The sequence below is a fragment of the Heloderma suspectum genome, chromosome 4 (genome assembly GCF_057233095.1).
Source record: "Heloderma suspectum isolate Gila_16-S chromosome 4, 16-S_ref, whole genome shotgun sequence".
NCBI lineage: Eukaryota > Metazoa > Chordata > Lepidosauria > Squamata > Helodermatidae > Heloderma > Heloderma suspectum.
In genome coordinates this window covers 81,369,351-81,393,214 of record NC_139461.1, presented here as the reverse complement: position 1 = coordinate 81,393,214, position 23,864 = coordinate 81,369,351, and the positions used below count along the sequence as shown (strand labels likewise).

Below are 23,864 nucleotides of genomic sequence, written 5' to 3'. Positions count from 1 at the left end.
TATAACAGGAAGGTGAGGATTATTGCATGCTGCGACGGCAGACAGTCTTTTTGTTTAGTCTTCAGTTTGATTGCCCCTGAAAAATTGTTCCATGGTGTTAGAATAGTTTATCTCTCATTTGCACAACTCCATGCTGGTTCTTGTGAACTGCAGCCCCAGAGACCATATGTCCATAACTCATTTGGTTTGCCAAGAAATCCGAAGTTGTCAACAGGTACTAGAGTTGACTCTATAGATGATTTTTTTGTGGATGTCATAGGTATTCAACATGCAGTGCAAGAAAGATTTTGTGAGGAGGATAGTATCTTCACAGGGCAGAAAAGACATTTTAAGCACTGGGACTGATGAGCACTGATAGATAAAGAGATTGTTAGAAAAATGGTGAGTCAAGAAATATATGCAACCCAATACTATTCAGATTTAGTTATGCCTATGCCCATGAATTTCAATGGACCTAGACATAGCTAAGTCTGCACATGATCAGGCTGTTAATTGAAGCTGATGCTATTGAAATGGATAAATACATAATTTATTTATGTATTTAAATAAATGCATAAATATAACAGATATAATATATCTGTTATATATTAACAGATAGTGTTAATATCTGTAACAATCAGATATTATTGTTACAGCCTATGGCACAGTCTTCCCCAACCTGGTGCCCTCCATATGTTTTGGACTACAGGTCCCAGCATTCCTGACCCTTGGCCATGCTTACTTGGGCAGATGGGAGTGGAAGTCCAAAACATCTGGAGGGCACCAGTTTGGGGAAGGCTGGCCTATGGCCACAACAAATACAAAAACTTGATGATAATAAATGTTTTCCTCATACCACGTATAAATTCAGACAAATAGCTTTGCAAACATTCTCATCCTGAATTAAAATTTGTACAAATAACTTTGCAAGGTTGTAAGTTTGTACAAATGCTATATGAAGAAACATTCAGAATAGACTATTTCCGAGAGTGTGCCATATGTGCATTTTATTTATTTAAAAATTACATGGCAAAATGCAATAAATTAGAAAATCTTCTGTATGCAAAGGGCCCAACTGAACCCCAAACAATGAGCAGAGCTTTTAATTGACATCACACTTGTAGGTCCTTTTGGAGCTGTCAGTTTTACACTTGATTGCAATTTTATCTCAGTTTTAATTTCTGTATTGTGATGTTGTTATGTACTGTAAGTTGCCTTGTGGATTGCCCAAAAGACAATTGTGGAAAGACAGGGTAGAGATCCTCTAAATAAATGAATAAACCAGACTTCTTAGAGTATAGTTTTCATACTGGAAATCTACCTGAATATTTTTGATGGTTCAAACAATGTAAACAAAAAGGTATTGCTTGCACCTCCACCCAAACACTAGGACTGGCTCTGCTGCTCCTTAAAGCCCCCGTTAAAGGGCAAAGACATTACTCTGCCAGCAGGAGTCAGCACTGGCTTGAAAACTTGAAAAGAGAACCAAGAAATGGTGCTCCCGCTCCCTGTGGCTAAGGAAGATGTGGGGAGGGCCGGAGGAGAGGTATATGCAACTCAAGTTTTTCAACCTCAGAAGGGAGGCCAGAGAAGCGAAGTGGGAGGCTTTCTTTCTTACCCTGGTCATAAGAATCTGACAGAGCACGCTTCACTGTTGAAAAGCAGTGTGTGTGGGGGCGGCTGGGCCAATATTAAATTAAAAGTTACGTTCAAAGGGGATCCCAACTGAAAAGACACAGTTAATGAATATTATAGAATTGTGAAGGTCTTACAAGCTCACTGTTCAGGGCTCAGCCTTGTCAGTCTCCCTTTCTCCCTCTCTCCATACATCTCAGCTTGGCTCCTCTCTGCTTCCAAGCAGTGGTGTAGGGGAGGCAGGGCTTCAGGGACGGCCCACCCTTGAAGCAGGGTGCAGTGGCTGCATTAGGGGGCAGAGCAGGAGGAGCAGAAAGTTGTGCTGTTCCCCACCCCCACTTGGAAGGCCCGCTGCCACCGCCTCCAATGGGTGTTCTGGAGAGCCCCGCCATTTGCTCTCATGCCGTGGCGTTTGCTGCAGTGAGAGAGTGGACAGCAGTGCTCTCTGAAGCAGCCACCTGCCCCCTCCTTCCCTCATGTGCCGCTGGAAGAAGGGCCACAGAGTTCTCATGAGCCCCACGTGAACTTTGGCAAGAGCCCCATGCCTGCTTCTTCTGGACACGTGGCTTTCCGTAGAGCCAATGTGGCGGCAGTGAAGGTAAGTGGGGCGTGGGGAGGGAGTGGAGGGGACACAACGTGGTGTGATGTGGCGGCAGCCCATCTTCTCTCTTGCCTCAGGCCTGCAGGGCTTGCAGGGTCAGAGTGTGGGGACTTTCTGATTAGCAGGAACAATGATGTCATCACACACACACACTGGCAATATATGGTTGTAAGCTATCCCTTTTATAATGCAATTTATTTGGTGGTGGGTTGGGCCTGTATGGGCAATTTAGACTCACTAGCTGGTTTATTGATTTTGACATAAAATGTTTCTCCCTGGTGCTGGGAAAAGAAACTCTTGAAAAATCTTGAGCTGGTGGTTTCAAACTGTTTGGGGACGTGATGTGTCTGTCTCTTTTCTTTCCTCGTGCTATCTCGGGTCTCTCTAGCCAAAGTTTAACATGCTAACCACAACACTGTTCTTTGCCAGCTCACTGTTCTATGACTGTCAGCAGATCCTAGTACATTGGGTATTATGTATGGCTGCTGCTTCCCCACCTCTCTCTCTCTCTCTCTCTCTCTCTCTCTCTCACACACACACACACACACACACACACACACAGAGAGAGAGAGAGAGAGAGGGAGAGAGAGATGGACCAATGCAGCTGCAGCTGCCTGAATATTTGGACTGTCTGTGGGGGTGGAGTCAATGGGGACAGTCATAATGAGCACTTGTCCTTCACAATGTACCACCACACCAAGGCAAACATGATTGTGCAGTAACTTGTGGGGTCCCAGACAATGGGCTGCATCTCTCCCTCTTCTTTATCAACTAGCCTGGGTTGATTCCCACTGGCTGGCCTTAGAGAGGGGCTCTAGCTCCTTCTGCCTCCCTCTTCAGGGGTCCCCACCTTCCTCTAGAAAGGCAAGTCTAGCCCTCCTTTGAGGTACGAAAAAGGTGACACGTACCCATGTGTATTTTACGCCTGACCATTTTTTAATTTAATCAAAAGCAGCCTCAGGAAACTGTGAGTTTAAATAAAGGAATGGTAGGGAAGGGGTTGTTTGTTCACTCAAAATGTATTTATCAATTAAATGTATATCCCACATTTCTATCACAAAGGGTGTTCAAGGCAGATAATAATAAAATGCAAGGTAAAATACAAACTATAATCAAAACATAAATGCAAATGGGTTAAAAGCATTTCAATACATCCCCCCGCATTTTTTATTGTTAGTTTTAATAAAACAAACCGAAAACATAACAAAACCAAAAGAAACTTTTTTTCTTTTTTTTAGAAATACAACATATTCTAAAATCCTCAGTTTCAAATATTACAATATTCAAGAAGAAAAAAAAGGGGGGGGGATAGGTTACACATACACTTCAGTAAAAGTAGACCAAATGTCCAGATATAAGTCCATCTGCAAGTTATGCCTATATACCGCTCTTTCAAATGTTGCTAGTGTTGTTAAGTCTTCAGTCCATTGCGTAATAGGCGGTGGGCTTCTATCCTTCCAATATCGTAATATCAGTCTTTTAGCAACCAAAAGGGCATGAAAAATCCATTTATGGTGACCATGTGTTACATTCCAAGAAGCAAGTAAATAATTTAAACGAACATTTACATCAGTAAATATTAAAGAGCTGTCCAATACAAAATTTATCCATATAATAACTTCCTCCCAAAAGGAGGCAGCCGTTGGGCATTTCCAAAACATATGAATAAGAGAAGCGTTGACTGCATGACACCTCCAACAATTAGCTGAATTTGACAAGCCTTTATTAAAAAAAATGTTGTGGCGTCCAATAGACGGGAAACAAAAGTTTTTGCTGAATAAGATCCACTGAAATGTCTGATACAGATGCCAAGATGGCAGTCCATTGATTAAACAAAATAGGATGTTCCAATTCCCTGTTCCATTCCTGCTGTAAACCACTTGTATCATATTTATTCATTGATAATAAATGTTTGTAAACATGATATATCTGATCAGCTTCAGTAAGTATTTCCAATAACGAAGGACACAGCGAAGCAGTAAAAGCAGCAGGACTGAATCTAGATACCAACAAATGTTTCAATTGCAAATACTGCCATTCCTCTGTAGCAGGCAAATCAAATTGATCTCACAAAGTTGGAAATAACAAAAACTCATCATCAACCCCCACTAATTGATCCAGGGTAAAGATAATTTTATCTGTCCAAGTCTGCCATAAAAAACATTTTCTTACCAATTCTTAAATCTGGATTTCCCCATAAAGTCAATTTAGCGTGGGAAAATGGATCAAAGTATAATTGACATGACATTACACACCAATTGTGGGAGGAGCTCTGCCTGCCTTGATATGCGGAGAACCTAATGCAATCCATTTAAAGAGAGGTGCCAGACAAGAAGATTCCAACACTGACAAAAGTGGAAACTCTAATCTGAGTGGAAAAGACCAAAATTTAATAGAGGTCAGCAAATAGGCCCGATGGTACATAGTTAGATCTGGAAAATCGAACCCGCCTTCATTAATTGGAAGTTGCATCCTTTTTAAAGAAATTCTTGGTGGAGAGGAACCCCAGAAGAATTTATGAAATTAAGCATTAAGTTTTTGGAAATATTTGCCAGGTATAAGCATAGGGATCCCACATATAGCATAAATAATTTGAGCTTTGGTATTCATTTTAAGTGTATTCACCTTACCCCATAAACTCAACTTTAAAGATGCCCATCTATCTATATCTCGTGAAATATCATTAATCAACCTGTTTAAATTTAACCTAATTATTTGAGATATATCTCTAGGAATAATTATTCCCAAGTAAGTAATAGACTCCGGACGTTGTCGAAAACGCCAGTTGGCCTAATACACTAGAGTATACCCTATTTCCAATCGGCATTATTTCCAACTTTGACCAATTAATTGAATAGCCGGACAATTCACCAAAGGTATTAATCAGTTTCATCAAAGCTGGAACCGACGGCTGGGGCCTTGAGATAAACAGCAAAAGATCATCAGCATAAAGGCTAATTTAAAATTCTAAACCAAAATGGACAAATCCATGAATACTATTATTTTGTCTAATAGCACACGCTGGGGTTCCAAACATAAATTGAATATCAATGGGGAAAGTGGGCAACCTTTGGTACCCTGCCAAAGTAAAAAAAAATAAAAGCTGAGGATAAGCCGTTAGTCATTACTCTTGCTCTTGGAGCTGAATATAAAATTTTAACCCATTTCAAAAATTCTATAGGAAAACCAAAATTAGTATAATAAACATAAATTTCCAATGAATTTTGTCAAAGGCCTTTTCTGCATCCAAAGAAATGATGGGCAGCTGGTCAGTTCTTTCAGAGTTTAAAGCAACTACATCAACAACTAATTTAAGATTATCAGCCCCCTGTCTATTTTTAATAAATCCCACCTGGTCTGGTCTAACCAATACAGTCATGACTTGTTGTATCGGCCAAGGTTGCTGTTAATATTTTGATATCTACGTTAATGATATATAGGTCGATAGTTAGCACAATAGGTATGGTCCTTTCCTGGCTTAGGAATCACAGTAATATAAGCATCATTTAATGACGAAGAAAAGGAGCCCACTTCAAAAATATCTTTGTAGAGGCAATACAACTTTGGGGCTAAAAACTTAGAAAATATTTTATACCATTCAATTGGAAATTCATCCAGTCCGAGTGATTTCCCGGTATTCATTTTCATTATTACACTCATAATTTCCTCTAAACGCAGAGGAGCTAGAAGGAGCTGTTGTGAAGAATTTAAACATGGAAGATTAATCTGAGGGGGAAAAAGCATCCATATCTTGCTCTGATATCTCATTACCGGTCCTATACAGATCAGAATAAAACTTTAAAAATTGTGAATTTATATCCGTAGGAGAAGTATATACTGTCAATCTCATCTTTAATAGCTGAAATGCCACGCCACAAGTCCAGCTTGCTTGGCCTCATGGTGGGCTGTTGCAGGCAGGTGGGGAGAGGTGACGTCCTCGGCCGTGATTGGCAGCCTGAGGTGGTGCCACCAGGGGTGGGAGGGGCGTGCCACATCTCCTCGCCTCTGCAATCGTGGCTGCAAAGTGGGTGCCTCATGCTTTGCGGCTGAAGAAACCCGATGGCAGTGGCAGCGGCTTCTGGAGAAGTGACCACGCTTCCTCTGTGTACAGCACCAGCTGCGTTTGGCGGGCCGCAGTGGCGGCGACCTCTTTTGCCCCGATTTGCCCGGCAGTTGCCTGGCTGGGGGGTCTCCTGCCACGGCGTTGGCCATAGCTGCAGAGGGCGGTGAAGTTTGGCCTCCTCGGGCACTGGACGGCCTGGATAGCGCCCACTTGGGCGATCCAGGGCCTCGCGGCACAGCCGGCCCTAGTGTCTGGCCCAGGCTTTTCCTCAGAGGCTGCAGGCTCCGGGATCTGTTGCGTGGGAGCAATTCTGGGCTTCCGGGCCCGAGCTGCAGGGGCTGGCTGGCTCAAGGTTTGGAGGTGCCCTCGGGGGGGGGGTTAGAATTAGGGGAGTTTTCATCTCTGGGGGGGGGGTTCCCTGCAGGGGCTCAAGGGACAGTGGGCCACTGCCTTGCTCACTGAGCAGTCTTGTGTCCTGGTGCCCTGGACTTAGCTCTCTGTTCAATTATAAAAACAAAACAAAACCCCTTTTGGGTTTTTTTAAATTCCCCTAACACTTAATTTCCTGCCAGGGGGCACTCCTTAGCTTCCCAGGCACCAACTCTGGTGGCCTGTAAGTCCAGCCAAGAAGCCTCCATAAAAAGGTCAGGGGGGTAAGAAGGAAGGGCAAAGCCCCTCGCCCCCAAGCAAAACGGCCTCAATGGCGACGTGAATCTTCATCAGAGGGGGAGGAGGATCCCGAGTTGTTGCTGATTCTGGCGTGTGTGGAGGCCATGGAAAAAGACAAAGGGCTTATGCCACCGATACCTAAGCCAAGCACATTGGCTGGGCCTCTGCCAAAAAGGACTAGATGACAGGCCCAGCGCACATTGCTGTTTCCTCTTTCAGAGCGACTAGATGCTATTGAGGCCTCTTCCAGCTCTGCTTCCCTGCTGACTTCGGCACCGGCTCCCCCTCCAGCTGAAGGACCAGCGGTGGCTGCGTCACAGCCATCCGGGCCAGCGGCTGCCTCGTTATCCGCCTCTTTGGGGGGCCTTGCCCCGTCTGTCGCAGTTGCAGGTGAGGCAACTTCCCCTAACACTCTTCATTGGTCAAGGTGGGGCCCGATGAGGCCATGGGGATGGCTCCCATGGACGTCAGCCCCGAGACGGCCCTTTGCTCCATTTGTCGGAGATCGTGCTGACCCCAATGCAGCGGGGAGTGGGAGTTTTCCCCAAGTAGTTCTGCAGCCCCCACCTGTCCCTGTCACGCCAGCAGGCGGGTCAGCTATGGCACATTCCAGCTACGACACTCTTGCGGCTGCAAGCGTATTGGATGCTACTTTCTAACCCCAGACACGTGCTGGAGGGGAAGCCACCCCCCTTTCGGGGCCTTCTGTGGGGCATCCTGTTGCTCAGCCCAAGGCTGGTGCACGTCGTTGTCAGCCTTCTTTGGCTATGACTGCATGTGCGTTGGTCTGGCAGGGCCCGGCGGGCCCCACCAAGGCAGCCCAGTCTCAATCCCCCTTGATACATGCAGACCCATATGCTAATGTGGGCAAGGATGCCATACCCACCGGTAGTACATCCACACCGCTGGGTTTTCACCTTTTGCCTGCCACTAAGGATAAGATTTTGCGCGGAGAATTCATTGATGTTTTCTCATTATTTCTAGGGATGTACGAAAGTCACCTTTCGCGGATTATGTTGATGGTGGGGGGGGAGGCGTTCCATCCCTCCCCCCAGAATCCTCGCCGGGGGGGGAGGTGCTCCGTTCCTCCCCCCCGGAATCCTCTGCGGCCGGCTGTGCTCCGCGGCAGCTCCGCGGAGCAGCCGGCCAGGCCCAGCCAGGCCAGAGCCGTCCGCAGCCGGATTTCCGGCCGCGGAGGGCTCTGAGTAAAAAACAAAAAAACAAAACCGCGTACGCAAATGGTGGCGGCTAGGGCCGCCGCCGTTTGCGTTCCTTATTTTTGCCGTCTTAATGTACGTAAATATTTACGTAGACTATGACGGTGAAAATAAAGGGGACTGCAAATAGTGTAGCGGGCGCTATTTGCGTCCCTTTTTGATTCACCATTTTAGCCTACGTAAAGATTTACGTAGGCTGAAACGTCGAATCAAAAAAGGACGCAAATAGCGCCCGCTACGCTATTTGCGGTCCCCTTTATTTTTTGCTGTCATAGTCTATGTAAATATTTATGTAGATTAAGACGGCAAGAATAAGGAACGCAAATGGCGGTGGCTGTAGCCGCCGCCATTTGTGTACTCAGTTTGTTTGTTTTTTAAACCCACCCAAATTTTTTAAACCCAAAGATTTACGTAGCCTATCACGTCGTGTTTTTTTTTTTTAAACCTAGCCATGATAGGCTACGTAAATTTTTACGTAGCCTATCACATCTTTTTTTTTTTTTTTTACAAGCCTGGAAATGGCGGCGGCGGCAGTGGCAGCCGGTCGGAAGACCAGCCGCCGGAGTCGCCGCTGCCCGGAAGATCCGCCACAGGTAAGTCTCGTCCCAGGGGGGATCCGTGGGGGGGTGGCAGGCCGTTCCGCCACGGAGTTCAGGGGGCCGAATGCACTGGCATTCGGCCTCACCAAGATCCGTGGCAGAATTCTCTGATATCACTAATTATTTCATGACCCTGAGCCCAAAGATAAGAAGAAATTGGGTGATAAGGACCAAGATAAAGGCAGGCAAAAGAAAGTCACCCACACCTGGGCCAATTGGCTGCCAGGTTTTCTGCTTATATGGGGGTATTACAACAAAAATTCCCCGAGCGGGGGTAGGTACTCACCAAATATTTGGATATGATCTATAGAGCATACTCCAAATATGAGGGCAGGGCTTGGCTGGCCTATGACGAGGCCTTTCGTATGAGGGCTGCAGTAGACCCCTCCCTTAGCTGGAATGTCAAGGAACAGGACCTGTGGCTTCAGTTCATGACCCCGGCTAGGCCAAGACTTGGCGATAGAACTGACAGTGGTCATATTCTAGCCAAACAGCAACCCATTTCGACCGTTCGGCCAAATGTGGGGTAGGTGGTTCAACACCGCTTGCTTTGCTGGGAGTACAGCTCCAGAGGCTCCTGTTCCCAAAACCTGTGCCGCTTCTGCCATGAATGTTCCATTCGTGGTGGACAGCATCCATGCACCACATGTCCCAGATCCAAGGTTGGCAGGGTCACACACGGGAGGGTCAAGGCGGCAGGAAAACTGGGGGAGGGCAACAACCTCCTCCCAAAGGGACCTAGCCCGGTCAAGATCGAGCCCCTCTGGCAGCTCCTGAGGAGATATCCATGGAGGGAAGATGCAATTTACCTAGACCAAGGCTTTACCCACGGTTTTAGAATCCCTTTTCAGGGTGAGCGTAAAGCGCAAGTTTCTAAGAATCAGAACACTGTTCTCAGTATGATCCAGTGGGTAAAAGCCAAAATTGACAAGGAAGTGGCCTTAGGGTGGGTTCTTGGCCCATTTGCAGCACCACCTGTCCCTAACCTATGGATTTCTCCCCTGGGCATCATTCCCAAAAAGGTAAGGGGGGAATACAGGCTGATTCACAACCTCTCCTTCCCGAAGGGTGATTCTGTAAATGACGAGATCCCAGTGCATTTATGTTCTGTGTGTTACACTCCCTTTGATTCCGCAATATCCATGGTCCGGAATCTCAGGCACGGGGCATCGATGGGCAAGTGCAACATAAAGTCTGCATTTCGCATCTTGCCAGTCAATCCTCTGGATTTTGACCTTCTAGGGTTTTGTTTTCAGGGAATGTTTTACCTGGACAGGGCTCTTCCCATGGGATGCTCCATCTCCTGTGCCGTGTTTGAGAAGTTTAGTACCTTCTTGGAATGGGCAGTGAGAGATAAAATGGGGACCCCGAGTGAGGTCCATTACCTGGACGATTTTTTGTTTTCTGGCCCTCATGATTCTGCACAGTGCGCCAACTTAATGTGGGGTTTCGCCTCTATGGTGGACAAGACAGGTGTCCCTCTGGCTCACGAAAAAACAGAGGGCCCATCTTCAGTTTTAATGTTTTTAGGGACTGAGTTAGATACGATCAACCAATGTTGCAGGCTCCCAAATGACAAACTCTTGGTCCTGAGGGAAAAGATACACATAATACTGTGTTCCCACAAAATCACTTTGCATGCATTGCAAGAGGTGGTTGGTCATTTAAATTTTGCATGTCGGGTAGACACCCCAGGTCAGGCCTTCCTAAGACGGCTTTGCTGGGCCAGGCGTGGACAGCAGCGACTGCACCACTGAACCAGGGTCACCTCAGTCATCTGACTTGACCTTGAGGTTTGGCTTCAATTTTTGCAGGAGTTCAATGGCGTCTTGTTTTGGAGGTGCGAGTTGCTCGTGGAGGCTGACTTGCAGGTTCATTCTGATGCTGCCGGGTCCCTGAGTTTCGGGGTGATTTGGGGTGATCGTTGGTGTGCGGAACTATGGCCTGAGGGTTGGTTAGCAAGCCAAGTTGCCAAGGATTTAACATTTTTGGAGTTTTTCCCAATCTGCGTAGCTGTGCACTTACGGGTTGGCCAACTTGCCAATTCAGTGATTCACTTTTGGTGTGACAATCAGGCTACCGTCCATGTCATCAACACCCTGTCTTCCAGCAATGCCAGAGTTATGTCTTTGGTAAGGGCATTCACGCTGCATTGCCTGTGACATAATATCTGGTTCCGCGCCCGACATATACCTGGCCTAGACAATCCGATTGCCGACGCTTTGTTGAGTAAGCAGGTCGCACAGTTCTGGGAGTTGGCCCCTTGGGCACGTCCATTGCCAGACCCCATGCCAGCAGCACTATGGGAGATTGGTGTACTGAGGCGGAGCTCGCCATGATGAACTCCATAACTCCTAGCACCAGAGCTGCTTACGACAAGGCAGGTAGGGAATTGCATGATTTCTGATGCAAGCAGCAGTTACAGCAATTGTGGCCCATCCCGGTAGACCATCTTTTGCAGTTCTGTGTGGCTTGCCGGAGTAAGGGGCTTTTGGCAAGGACAATCAGTGGCAAGCTGGCGGCTCTGGCCTTTTGGTCCAAATTTAAGGGCGTGGCTGATAACGCTCATGTTTTCAGGGTCCGACAAGCCATCCAGGGCTGGTCCACCCCCAGCTGCGGATTCCAGGTGCCCCCTTTCTCCGGACATCCTCTTAGGTCTCCATGGATGGTGGCCATCCATATGCGCTTCGCATTTTGAAGTAGCATTGTTTTACGCAGTCGCCTTAATGGCTTTCTTTGGGGCTGTACGGATTTCCGAACTGGTCATGACGTCAAAAGGTGATGTATCTGGCAGAGCTCTGCAATATTCCAACATCTGGGTCCACCTGGATGTTGTTCAGATTCTGCTTTGGAGGTCCAAGACCAATCAGACAGGTAGGGGTGCCACAGTGTCCCTGATGGTTCGCCACTGACGAAATATCAATTTTGGGCTGCTACTAAGTCTGCTCTAGATACCCTTGGTCTAGGTAAATTTCACTTTGGGACACATTCTTTCTGAATAGGAGCTGCTTCTACTGCCGCGTCCCTAGGTTTCTCAACCGACCAGGTGAAGGTGGTGGGCAGATGGCGCTCCAAGGCTTCCAGGACATATGTCAGGCCTCTACTGGGATAGGGTGATGACCCCCTTCTTCCCATTTATTCCGGTTCTTACTGTTTTCTTGTTTTCCCTAGATCGATGGAATGGATGTGAATCCATGCGTGTGCTCATATGTGGACACAGCATCATGTTCTGGGCTGGTCGGAGGGCTTCCCGGTCTGGCTGCAGACCTCAGCTCGGACTGTCCCGACATGCCTGCATGCAGTGGCTTGGCAGATGCTGCATGTGGTGGGAGCGCCTCCTACCCACTCTATTCCATCAAGGATTGGTGCAGGGCCCCCCGCAGATTTTGGTGCTGCATCTTGGGGGGAACAGCCTGGGTCATGTGAGAGGCAAGAGCCTCATCTTGCAAGCATTGGGGGATTTTCAGGTTATTAGGCACTGTTGGCCGGGGGTAACCATCATCTGGTCATGCTTGGTCCCCAGACTTTTCTGGCGGAATGTGGAAAACCAGCGGGCCATAGAAAGGGCTTGACAGAAGGTTAACAGGGAAATAGCTCTGAGGCTATCCCAGCAGGGAGATGGGATCATCTCCCATCCAGAGATTTTACGGACCCGAGGGGAGCTCTACAGGTACGATGGGGTACACCTGTCCAACTTGGGGAATGATATATTCCTGTGGGATCTGCAAAGGGGCCTGCGTGAAGTAATTCAGCACAGGTGGGGGGGAGTTTGACTAAGCAATAGGCTTGTCACTCCCTGTGGCTGTTAGGACGGGCATTTGGGATGAGAATAGCGACAGTGTGCATTCAGAGGCATGGTTATTGTGACAGGTGACATCTGAGGCCTCTCACTCTGGGTTTCGCGGCCCATCGGGGGGATAAGGGTTACCTAGAGATGTTGGAGAAATCCTCCACGGACCCCAATGAGGCTGGATTCTATTGACTTCGGCCCCCCGACGTCTGTGGAGGATCGGATCTCCTACCTTGTCTTGCAGCGCGAAGTCCTTGCTGGCGGCAGGGAGGATCCTGCCGCCGCCTCCGAAGACCCAGCGATACGGCCACCATGGCTGTATTGCCGGACTGCAGACGCAAATGGCGTCCACTATGCCATTTGCATCCCTGCTCTTTAACGTGCTCTTTAACTATCATGTTCTCTTTAACGTGATAGCCTATGTAAATCAAAGATGCAGGATGCAAATGGTGTCCGCTACACCAGACGCCATTTGAGGACAAAGACTGGCTGTGGCCAGAAGTCTGGCATTGCCTGGATTGCCTCCTCCCCCTGCAGACCCCCCAGTGGACCCAGGTAAGTGGGGTTCGTACACCCCTAGGGTTACCTGTGTGGCCAACTCACCTCACCTACCTGGTGTTGTGCGGCCTGGCCGGGGGTGACGGGAAGGGCTACATCCGCCCAAAGGGGTAGTCCTGTAGGGTGGTGAGATGACACGCCACCACACCGGCTTTGAATATTTTCGCCCATTTCAGGTGCAGCTAGGGGCTGCCCCAGTTTAGTTGCCCATCCTTTCCCCCCCTTTGCAGATTTTATCAATAAATATGGCCCGATTTGAATCCAAGAAGCGGTGTCAGCCTCTTCATTTCCCCATCTCCGCTCGCAAATGCCATACCACAAGTCCAGCTTGCTTGGCCTCGTGGTGGGCCCTTGGGCGGGTGGGGAGAGGTGATGTCCTCGGCCGTGATTGGCGGCCTGAGGTGGCGCCACCAGGGGTGGGAGGGGCGGAGAACCTTCTTAAGGCTCTCCATGCCACACTTCCTTGGCAAACGTGGCTCCCCCCCCCCCTTATGCAGTGTGGGACTTGTCTGTTCGTCCGTTTGGGGGCCATGTAGGAATTTCTGGCCCACAGTCTTATTGCCCTTGGGCTGTGTTTCTTTTTGTCTACTTCACACTGTAAATGGGGTGGGTACATCCTTAGGTTAATCTGTTGTTTTAAGTCTAATTACGGTCACGTGCTGGTGCTGTTAGGACAGGCATTCAGGATGAGAATAGTGACGGTGTGCATTCAGAGGCACAGTTATTGTGACAGGTGATGCCTGAGGCCTCCCGCTCTGGGTTTTGCAGCCCATTGGGGGGATAAGGGTTACCTCTGAGGCCACCTCACCTCACCTCCCCAGTGTTGTGCAGCCTGGCCGGGGGTGACAGGGGAAGGCTTACCTCCCCCCAAAGGGGTAGCCCTGTGGGGTGGTGAGATGACACGCCACCACACAGGCTTTGAATGCTTTCGCCCATTTCAGGTGCAGCTAGGGGCTGCCCCAGTTTAGTTGCCCTGTCCTTTTTTCCCCTTTGCAGATTTTATCAATAAATGTGGCCCGATTTGAGCCCAAGAAACTGGGTCAGCCTCTTCATTTCCCCATCTCTGCTCGCAAATGACATTCTGATGTCAATGCTATTTAAGACGATGTGCAAGGATCTTACTAGGGCGTTTTCCCAATATTTCTGTCGTAGACAGGTCAGGTAGACAGGTCAGAGCAAATTCTGCCTGTTGTGAAAGAATATTATTCAACTCATGCTTAGTATTCTGTAGCTCTTGATAAAGTTGTGCTGTGGGGGAAGTGGCAACCTGAGTTATAAGAGATTTCAGCTTCTTACTTAAGTACATCTGCTGAGTTTTTTTAAGCTTCTTTTGATAAGAAGCATAAGAGATAATTTTACCCCTTTAGTAGCCTCCCATTCAATGGCACATGAACCTGCTGTGCCCTTGTTAATATTGAAATAATCTTTTCGTTCAGCTAACATCTGGGTTTTAAACTTCTCAGAATCATTAAAACGCCAGAGATTGGGGGCCCTAGGAGTATCAGAAAATTGCAGTCCCAAACATACTGGGGTTTGATCTCACACTACCAATGTATCATTCTTGCAATCTTTTATTTGGCATATTAAAGTTTTAGAAATCAAAAAATAGTCTAATCTAAAGCAGTTATGGTGAACCGGTGAAATAAAAGTATACGCTCTATCAGCAGGATGTAAAATTCTTCAAGCATCAATTACACCATATTCTATCATATAAGCCTGGAGTGTCAATCTCACAGCAGACTGAGTCTTAGGAGAAGATGGAGTCCTATCTAACGAAGGATCCAAGACCTCATTAAAATCCCCACCAACAATCAAATAATCATAGGTAATATCAACCAGTTTAGCAAAACGATCATGAAACATAGCTGGAGAATCAATATCTGGCCCACATACATTAATCATAGCAATTAATTTACCCATATATTTTCCTACCAAGATCAAAAAATGCCCCTCGATATCAAAAATCACCTGTTGAACTGAAACAGAAAGTCGCTTATGAATTAAAATTGCAACCCCTTTACACCGTGTTGAAGTATCTGTGACATAGGCCTCACCAACCCAGTCCTTTTGCAACATCTGTCGATCTGCAGCCATCAAATGGGTTTCTTGGCAAAAAGTCATGTCAGCATTAAGCACTTTTGACTTAGTAAGAACTCTTTTCTGTTTTTTTTACATTTCGCAGCCCCTTGACGTTCCATGAAATCATGTTAAACATTAAAACAACAAAAGCAAATTATTTGCCCCTCCGCCCAAACACATCTTTCCAAATTTGCAAACATTGACTAAATTTTCATGCCATAAATGGCACAACAAATACCTCCTTGGTTTGCATTTAGGACTAACCATTTCAAACATCATCAAAGTAGTTCTTGCTTCATAGAAACTGAGAATAAATTTAAAATTATTCAGAAATATGAACAATAGTTGAAAATAAAAATAAACCAAAATAAAAATAAAACTCAAATAATCCAATTTGTGTCCACATACCATGAAAAAGTGCCAAAAAAACCCCTTAAGAGACCAATACAAAACCTTAAGAAAAACAAAAAATAAAAACTTTTGCCTTCCGTTTGGACTGACATGCAACCTCAACGCTCAGCTAGGCCCCTTCCACAAATTAGTAATAATAGCATTAATAAAAAGAATTTTAAAAATCCAATTGGATTTTTCAACTAATATTTTATCTAGAGAAATATTCATATATATATATATATATATACACACACACACACACACACACACATATGACTGAAGGCAAAAGGAGAAGGGGACGGCAGAGGATGAGATGGCTAGATAGCATCACTGATGCAATGAATATGGACTTGAGCCCACTCCGGGAGAGAGCGCAGGACAGGAAGGCCTGGCATGCTATGGTCCATGGGGTCACAAAGAGTCGGACACGACTTAATGACTGAACAACAACAAAATACATATGCAACAGGAGAAGAAGAAGAAAAAAGAAGGGAAATATTTTTTTTAAAAAAGGGAGAGGGGGAAGCAGTAGTATACAATACATTTGATCTGGCATGTCATGCAGACTTCTTATCAGCTACAAACTTCAAACAAATATGCTTAGAACAGACAAAAAAATTTCTCCCCTTAGTAAATTGTCTTCTTCTATCAGCGATTTCTTTGGTGTAATCAGGAAAGAGCATAATCTTATCATTGGCTGGCCTCCACCGGAGCTCCCCTCTCTCTCTTGCTAAACGCAGGAGATATTCTTTCATGGAAGCATGTACAAATTGAACAATAACAGGCCTTGCTCTGGAACCTTGTGTAGAACTGGGAACACAATAGGCACACTTAATATCAAGTGGAAAATCAGAAGGCAAAGCCAATAATTCACATATAAATTTATCCATAAACTCAGCAAGATGGAGATCTGTAGCTGGCTCTCTGACGCCAAGAATATGCAGGTTATCTCTCTGAGCAAAGGCCTCCAGTTGAAAAATTCAAGCAGACAGTACACTATGAGAGGCATCCATGGCAGTTTCATGAGCAGTAACCCAGTTTTCAAGTGCATTAACTTTTGACTCCATTGTTTGAAGACAAATATTCATCGAGTCCACAGACCCTTGAACAGTAGTGATGGAATCTTGAATTGTTTCAAGTTTCCTTGACTGCACTGATAACTGCAAGGACATTAAAAAAAAAAAATCAAAACAAGCAACTCCTCTCCCTCTCTCGCTTCTTTAGAAACCTTTGCTGGGGTGGGGTGGGGGTGTTCCCAAGCTTTTCTTCCCCCTCTATGTTGCCATCTTCCTCTCACTTCCGAAAGCACAACAAGCAAATAAAAGCGCGGAAACAGAAAACAAAAGCTTAAGCAAGTTTAATTGCAAATACCCAGATAACACGACAGCCTCAAAGAGGTAATTTTAAAGCTGAAACTCGGCAGAGACACAGCGAAGAGCCGATCACGACGCCATCTCCAACCGGAAGCACTTCAATAAACTTAAATAAAAGCACCACCAGTTCAAACTTTTTTCAGCAACTGGCAAATCAGGTTTAGGGCCATGAGAATGCCTTTGCCTGACAGCAGAAGGACATCTAAGATGGAAGTAGCCTGGGGTGCTTCCAGCACCAGCGAAAGCACTCCTAATGCTACAGCCCAAAGAGCTTTTCTACACAAAGCATTTGTTGTGCACTTGTCATTCCCTACTCATGGTTTTTCACAGGTTGTTTAGATGATGTTTTGACCCTCCAGTTTTGCTTCTATTTGTAAACAGCACTTTCCACACTTTTTTTTTTTTAGAGCAGGGGAAATGGAGTATCATTTCTGATGGCGAAAGAAAGCATGAAAAAAGGAGAAAAACAGTACAGGAGTGATTCTGAGTGGGAAAATAGTTACAGAGGAAAGGGTTAAGCAATCCTACCCCCTCCCATCCTGCCACTCAAACTCACAGACTTGCAAGTTTGCTTTTGGTTAAAAAAAATAAAAAGACATTGCAGGTTAAGTTATACACAGTTGACAGACATGTCTTGTTTCTACCTCAAGTGGACTAAGCACAGGAGGGCTGAGCTTTCCCTATTCTGCAGTGTAAACTATTGCTTTTGAGTATAGCAATGCAGAAAAGGGTTGTGCAAATTAAACATGACCAGAATGAAAGGAAACCTTGAAGTCTGTGGAAAGATCACTTCAGGGGGCTACTAAGAAGTATGCTATGTGGACTGCCTCTTACGTTGCTTAAAAGGTCCACAAAGACACTTATACTTTTGAAAACTCACTTCAATTTGAATCCCAGACCCTTATAAACATACTTGTTGTAAAGTGATGTTGAAGATGCTCTAGTCTAAACCCTTTACATTCCATGGCTCTGTTAATCTGCTAGTGAAAGGGTTAAATCATATTGCTAACAAAGACTGAAGATGGCCAATTTGATCTGGAATGGTTGAATGACCTGAATGAGAGTTCTGGGGAGACCTAAAAGAAGAGCCCCCAAAAGACCCCAGACTTGTATTTATGAATCAGTTTTATATTCCAGACTCTTGATCCCTGAGTGAGAAGAACTTGAAGTTTGATTCTGTGCTGATTGATGTGATTTCATTAACTGAAACTCTTAAGATTTTGCAGGACTGTCTTTGAAGAAAGGGAAAAAATGTAGCTGTCTTTACAAGTGGCTTCACAGAGCTTGCTCAAGGCCACGGTGTGCTGGCAGAGTGTATGAATAAGATGAACAGAAGAACTGAGCATGCTCAGATGTCCACTAAGAGGAGGAAAAGTACTGTTTTGACATCTTGTGGTGTACACCTGCTGTTAAGAGAATGTCCTTACTTGACGCTAGTTGGCTGGGAGAAGCTGTAGCCCTGAGCACAAATGACAACTGGGAGGAGCTTTTGGATATGACCAAAGATGGCCAAAGATGACCAGATGGGTGGTTAATAAATCAAATAAATAAATAAATAAATAAATAAATAAATAAAATACATCAATCAAGATAACGTGCCCAGATGGCAGACTTTGAGCCACGTTTTAGGACATTTCAAAGTAACCAGTTTGTGTTAGGGCCAGAGATGTTCCCCAAACACATGAGATTGTGGGAGATAGATGAGAAACCTTACTTCTAATTGATGAGCAGGTAGTCTAACCATACACACACACACACACACACACACACACAGCATTTTGATTGGAAGATGGCTGTCTCATTACTCATTGGGAGCCCCACCTTTGACCAGAGAAGGTAGTGAGAACTCATTTCTGCTGCTGTTCCTCCTGCTGCTGCTACTTCACTTCAGTCTTTCTGCCTCACCACCAAACCCAAGGATTGGGTAACTATGGATCTCTTTAGAATCTTAGACTTTGGAACTTAGAATATTTTCTGAAGTTAGGGCTTAGAGTATTTTCTGAAGTGGAGACTTAGGGCATCTGTACACCAGCCTAAAATCCTGCATTTAAAACGGGGCTTTCTACTTCTGTTTTAAATGCAGGATCACAATGACTCCCTTTTTCATGTACTTCCTTTCCCACCACTCCTTTCCCTGTCCTTCTCCCTGTATCTGAGTCTTCCATTATCTTTCATTGATCTCACTCCTCTTCTTGCCGCTTTTACTCTTTTCACAGAGGAAACTCAAGCGGAACACAATGGGGTAATTTGGTAGCTCATTATCTGCAGTCTATTTAAAAATGGAAGAAAGGGCATTTAGTGCAGGAGATGCCCTGGGCGTCATGTAAAAAGCCCGCAAACTTTTGTGAAGGAACAATCTCAATCACAGGATAAAAGCTTCATGTGAAGAAAGCCTTTGAGTATTTTCTGAAAGTAGAACTTAGAATTATTTCTGAATTTAAGGAAAGGAAAGGTTCCTCCTGTGCAAGCACTGGCTCATTTCTGACCCCTAGAGGGACGCCGCTTGCGCTGGCATTTTCATGGCAGACTATAGCGGGGTGGTTTGCCATTGCCTTCCCCAGTCGTGACTACCTTTCCCCCAGCAAGCTGGGTACTCATTTTACTGACCTTGGAAGGATGGAAGGCTGAGTCGACCTGAGCCGGCTACCCGAGACCCAGTTTCCGCTGGGATCGAACTCAGGTCGTGGGGAGAGTTTCGGTTGTGATACTGCTGCCTACCACTCTGTGCCACACGAGGCTCTTTACTGAATTTAAATCTTAGAGTTATTTCTGAGTTTGAAACTTGGATGTTATTTCTGTAGATGAGACTTGGAATTATTTCCAAGTCTTGAGTTTTTCCTTTCATTCTAACTTCTGCCTTGCCAGGGGAACTTAATAATGCTTTAGCATAGTTTTTATATTCAAGTAAGATGCAAGAGGAAGTAACAGGAGAGTTAACACTTATGTTTTAGTTAAGGTTAGTTTTGTTTTAGTTTAGCTTTAAACCACAAGTAGTAAATGAGAAGGTTAGAAGGAAGAGTCATAACAATGTTAGAAGCTCAAGCCATTATCCTATTAGCCAAATTCATAATACCAGCTTTGGTAATTGCAATTCTTTTAATTAATTTTCTATTTTTGTTGCATTCTCTTTCCCTGTAATTATAGAGAACATTTCTAACACTCATATAACCACCATGCCACTTTCTTTATATTTTATATTTTTCTGAAATAAAACCTTAAATAGATTTCGATTTACAGCTTTGTCTGTAGTGATGTTTGTCTGTTGAGATTAGCTTGGTTACCCACCGGGGTGCTTCAGACCCATTTGGTACAGGTTCTGAGGTTAAACAAGACCGCATTTACATTGGTGCTGGGAAACCAAGCTATTCCTACAGATGGAGAAAATATAAACCCACAGAATTTCCAAGGACAAGGCCATTTCCAAAGACAGAGATGGCAGAGCCAAGCAAAGTCACACCACTCCACAGACATCATTGTTGAATATTTACTGTGTTTACAGGGTTCCCCAAGATTATTGCTAGCACAATGCCAAGTTTTTTGAAAAAGTGGTTTCATGCTAAGAAAAAAGGTAGAGAATATGGAGAAGGAATCTAAAGTTCCTCTGAATGATTTATTGATTAGTAAAAAGAGTCATCCAATAGCCGTAAAGTGTAAATTAGTACAGATTTGTAAAAGCTCAGATCCTAGCCCTTGGCGAAAAACACCCCTTCCTGTACCATTTGAAGAAGATAGTGTGAGTAAGTTGCTTAAACAGTATGTAGAGCAAGAAAGAGTGAAACCAAGTAATATGAAAGAATTAAATGCATGCCTTTGGCTTATGACTATGAGATTAGCCTATCTAAAAAACAAGATCAGGCAAGGCTAGCTTTGATAAGCAAGGCTAGAGACTATGAAAAATTATAGTTGAAATGTGAACGTTTTAAGAGAGAATTAAAGCAAGCAGTAATTCAGAACTTGAGCTTAGTCACAGAATAAGGGAGACCGAGAGAACAAGTAGACCTGTTAGAGTCTAGCTGCAATCAGCTAGAAGTGCAACTAGAAGCATTCAGTGCAAGGCATGCAGATCTAGAAGGTGCCATTAAGGTTGTGATGCAGCAATTGAAAAAACAGCAGATTGCACAGAAGTGCAAAGAGAATCATGCATAGCTCTGATAGACAGCTGAAGAGAACTTTGCAAGCACAAAAGACAATTTGTTCCATAGTTAGAAGACCTGCTTTAGATGCCACAGTGTAGATGATTTAAAATGTTATGAACAGGACTGGGAGAATAGTTGTTATCAAGAGCATCAAAAAATAGTTCTGTCTGCTCCTCCCTTACTGTTTAAAGAAGGGAATAAAAATCCCAAGCATATGAATATCATCCTGCATAGTAGGACTAAGAATGGCAAAGAGCCTACTACCCAGAAACCTATCATTACTACACAGCCTGCCGCAGTCTGCTTTTAAAAAGCAGACAAAACGTAGGAGAACCTTAGTGCCTTCAGCGATGATAGATGGAGGAGAGACAGAAGTAAAAAAAGATGGTTGAAGTTATTACTCCTCAGATTGTAGTACAAGTTCCTCCAGCCCCCAGGAGGAAAGTCACTGAAACAGTTTATAGGAGTCTTACGGAAACAGAGAAGCAGGCTTAGCAAAAGTACTTGGTCCCTTAGATGCTGAAAATCTGTACAGATAAGCTGCTATGGTTTAGTCCCAGACACAGATAGGCAAGATATTGTAGATATGATTCCAGTTTGTGCCCCAGGTATAAAAAAAGTGATGCAAGCAAAATAAAAAGATAATAGAAAGAATTGAGAGAAATGCCCTATCTCCACGACTGGATTACCTGGCCATGGGCATGGGGGGGGGCGTTGCGGGGGGGGCGGGGGAGAAGAAGACTAGGGCTGCCATTGGGCAGTCCTTTGCACCATTTCGGAGGGGGAGGGGTCAGAAGGGTTTTGTCCGCGACCCTGCACCCCTCACCTTCAGTCTCGCTGGCACGGCTTGGGATCGGTGGCGTGAGAGGCGACAGAGCGGGTGGCATGGCAGAGCGACCGGCGGCAGGGGCGGCGGCAGGAGAGGCAGTGGAGTGGGTGGCGTGGTGGCAGAGTGACCAGGGTGGCAGTGACGGCAGTGTGATCAGCGCTTTCCTTGCCCCAGGCCTCAGCCTTTGTGGCAGAGGACACAGCGGCAGCTGGCCTACAAGGCTGCAGCCGGGCTGCCCGCTCCTGGGCATTTCTTGACACCTGGGCTTAGGCCTCTGCAGCGGGGAGGCAGCAGAGGACGCCCGGGATGAGGTTCTAATTATTCTTCAGTTTAGGTCGCATTTATCTTGGTGGCTAGGACACGCAAAGGAGAAAGAGCTTAGGGATGGTGAGCATTCAGAGGCACCTTCTGGTGACAGGTGATGCCTGAGGCCTCCCGAAAGCGTTTTGCGGCTCGGCAGGGGGATAAGGGTTGCCTGGGAGACCGACTCACCTCACTCACCCAGGAGCTGTGCGGTCCTGGGAGAGGGTGACAGGGGAAGGTCTACCTCCCCTATGAGGGGCAGACCAGAGGGGTTGCGATGCAGGCACGCCACCTCTCAGGCTTGGAATGTTATCGCCCAAAAGGTGCCAGCTAGCCGCTGGTACCGACAGGGCCCGTCCTAGGTCTCCCCTTTGCAGTTATTTGCAGTTATTTCAATAAATGTGGCCCGAATTTCAATCCAAGATTTGCTGTCAGTCTCTTCATTACACTGTCTCCGCTTGCAATAAAGAACGGTTCAGAATCCAGTGCATACTGAGCTATGTTAGTAATGAGTTCATGACTACAGCTCAGATGGGAAGACATTTTCTGACGTGTACTCAACAGGAGAAGGAGACAGTAGCAGAGTACTTAAGATTCCAAGTTATAAGTATAATTTCAGAACATATAAATCTCAAGATAAAAAACCTGATATAATACCAGCTAAGTATAAAGAAGTATGGTTTGAAAGACTCAAGTATAGAATGAAGTGTTTGATAAGAACAGATAACACAATGCTAGTTCCACTTGAACAGCTAGTGAAAAGAGCCAAAAAAGCAAAACAGTTGTTAGACATGAAAGGTAAAGACAAGAAAGATAAGGTTACTGTAGTAACTTATTCAAATCGGGCAGGTTATGAACATAATGTACCAAGTGAACAGAATGCTAAGAAAAGTCAAGATAAAAACCCAACAACAGAAAAATAAAAATAATAGACAAACCCCAACAACAGAAAAATAAAAATAATAGAAGGAAAAGGAAAAGACAAAGCTTGAGTTTGAGAAGTCAAATCTGGCTACGTTTAGTAAAGGCAAGTGTAGACATGAGACCACTAGTCTACACTAGAGTGTAGACATGAGACCCATTATAGCAGTTAGTTGACAAGCTAGCAAGCTTAACTCGAGACAATCATAAAATGTCCCAACCCACAGAGGCATCTAGAGAGTGCCAGGAATCTTAGCCACCTCCATTGCCTCATTCTAATTCCCCACAAATCACAGTGACAAGTAAACAGAAGCCAACTTCTCCCTCCTATGCTGAATTGCGAGCTGAAGTTCAACACCTGGCTGCAGTTCCCAGTATAGGGGAAGAATATGAGGAATAGGAGAGTCAGAACCCTTGCGGCCCCTCTAAACAAAAATAGACTGTGGTAGCTTCACGACAGCCTCATTATACTAGCAGACCTTAAGTTTATGCTAAACAGAAAAGATCAGAGAAAAGTAAACCACTGTTAACTTTATTAGATTCAAGAGCTAAATGTTCCTTAGTTAAGGAGCAGCCGAGAAATGTGATTTTAAAAACACCTGCATCATTACCTGGATTTGTAGAAGGCGTGCCTCAAATGGCTAAGACAGTACAGAACTTAGAGTAAAAAAATTGGTTCAGTTAAAACGTGTATACTGTAGTATGTCCAGCTTTGAGTG

The 23,864-nt window shown here is 45.3% G+C and overlaps 1 pseudogene across 1 annotated transcript; it reads left to right on the top strand.

The window, feature by feature from the left end:
• The first annotated feature begins 8,479 nt into the window (after positions 1 to 8,479).
• On the top strand, positions 8,480 to 23,152 carry LOC146347070 (uncharacterized; annotated as a pseudogene). Its single transcript, XR_014790142.1, has one exon. The product of XR_014790142.1 is annotated as an uncharacterized LOC146347070 (transcript).
• The last annotated feature ends 712 nt before the right edge of the window (positions 23,153 to 23,864 follow it).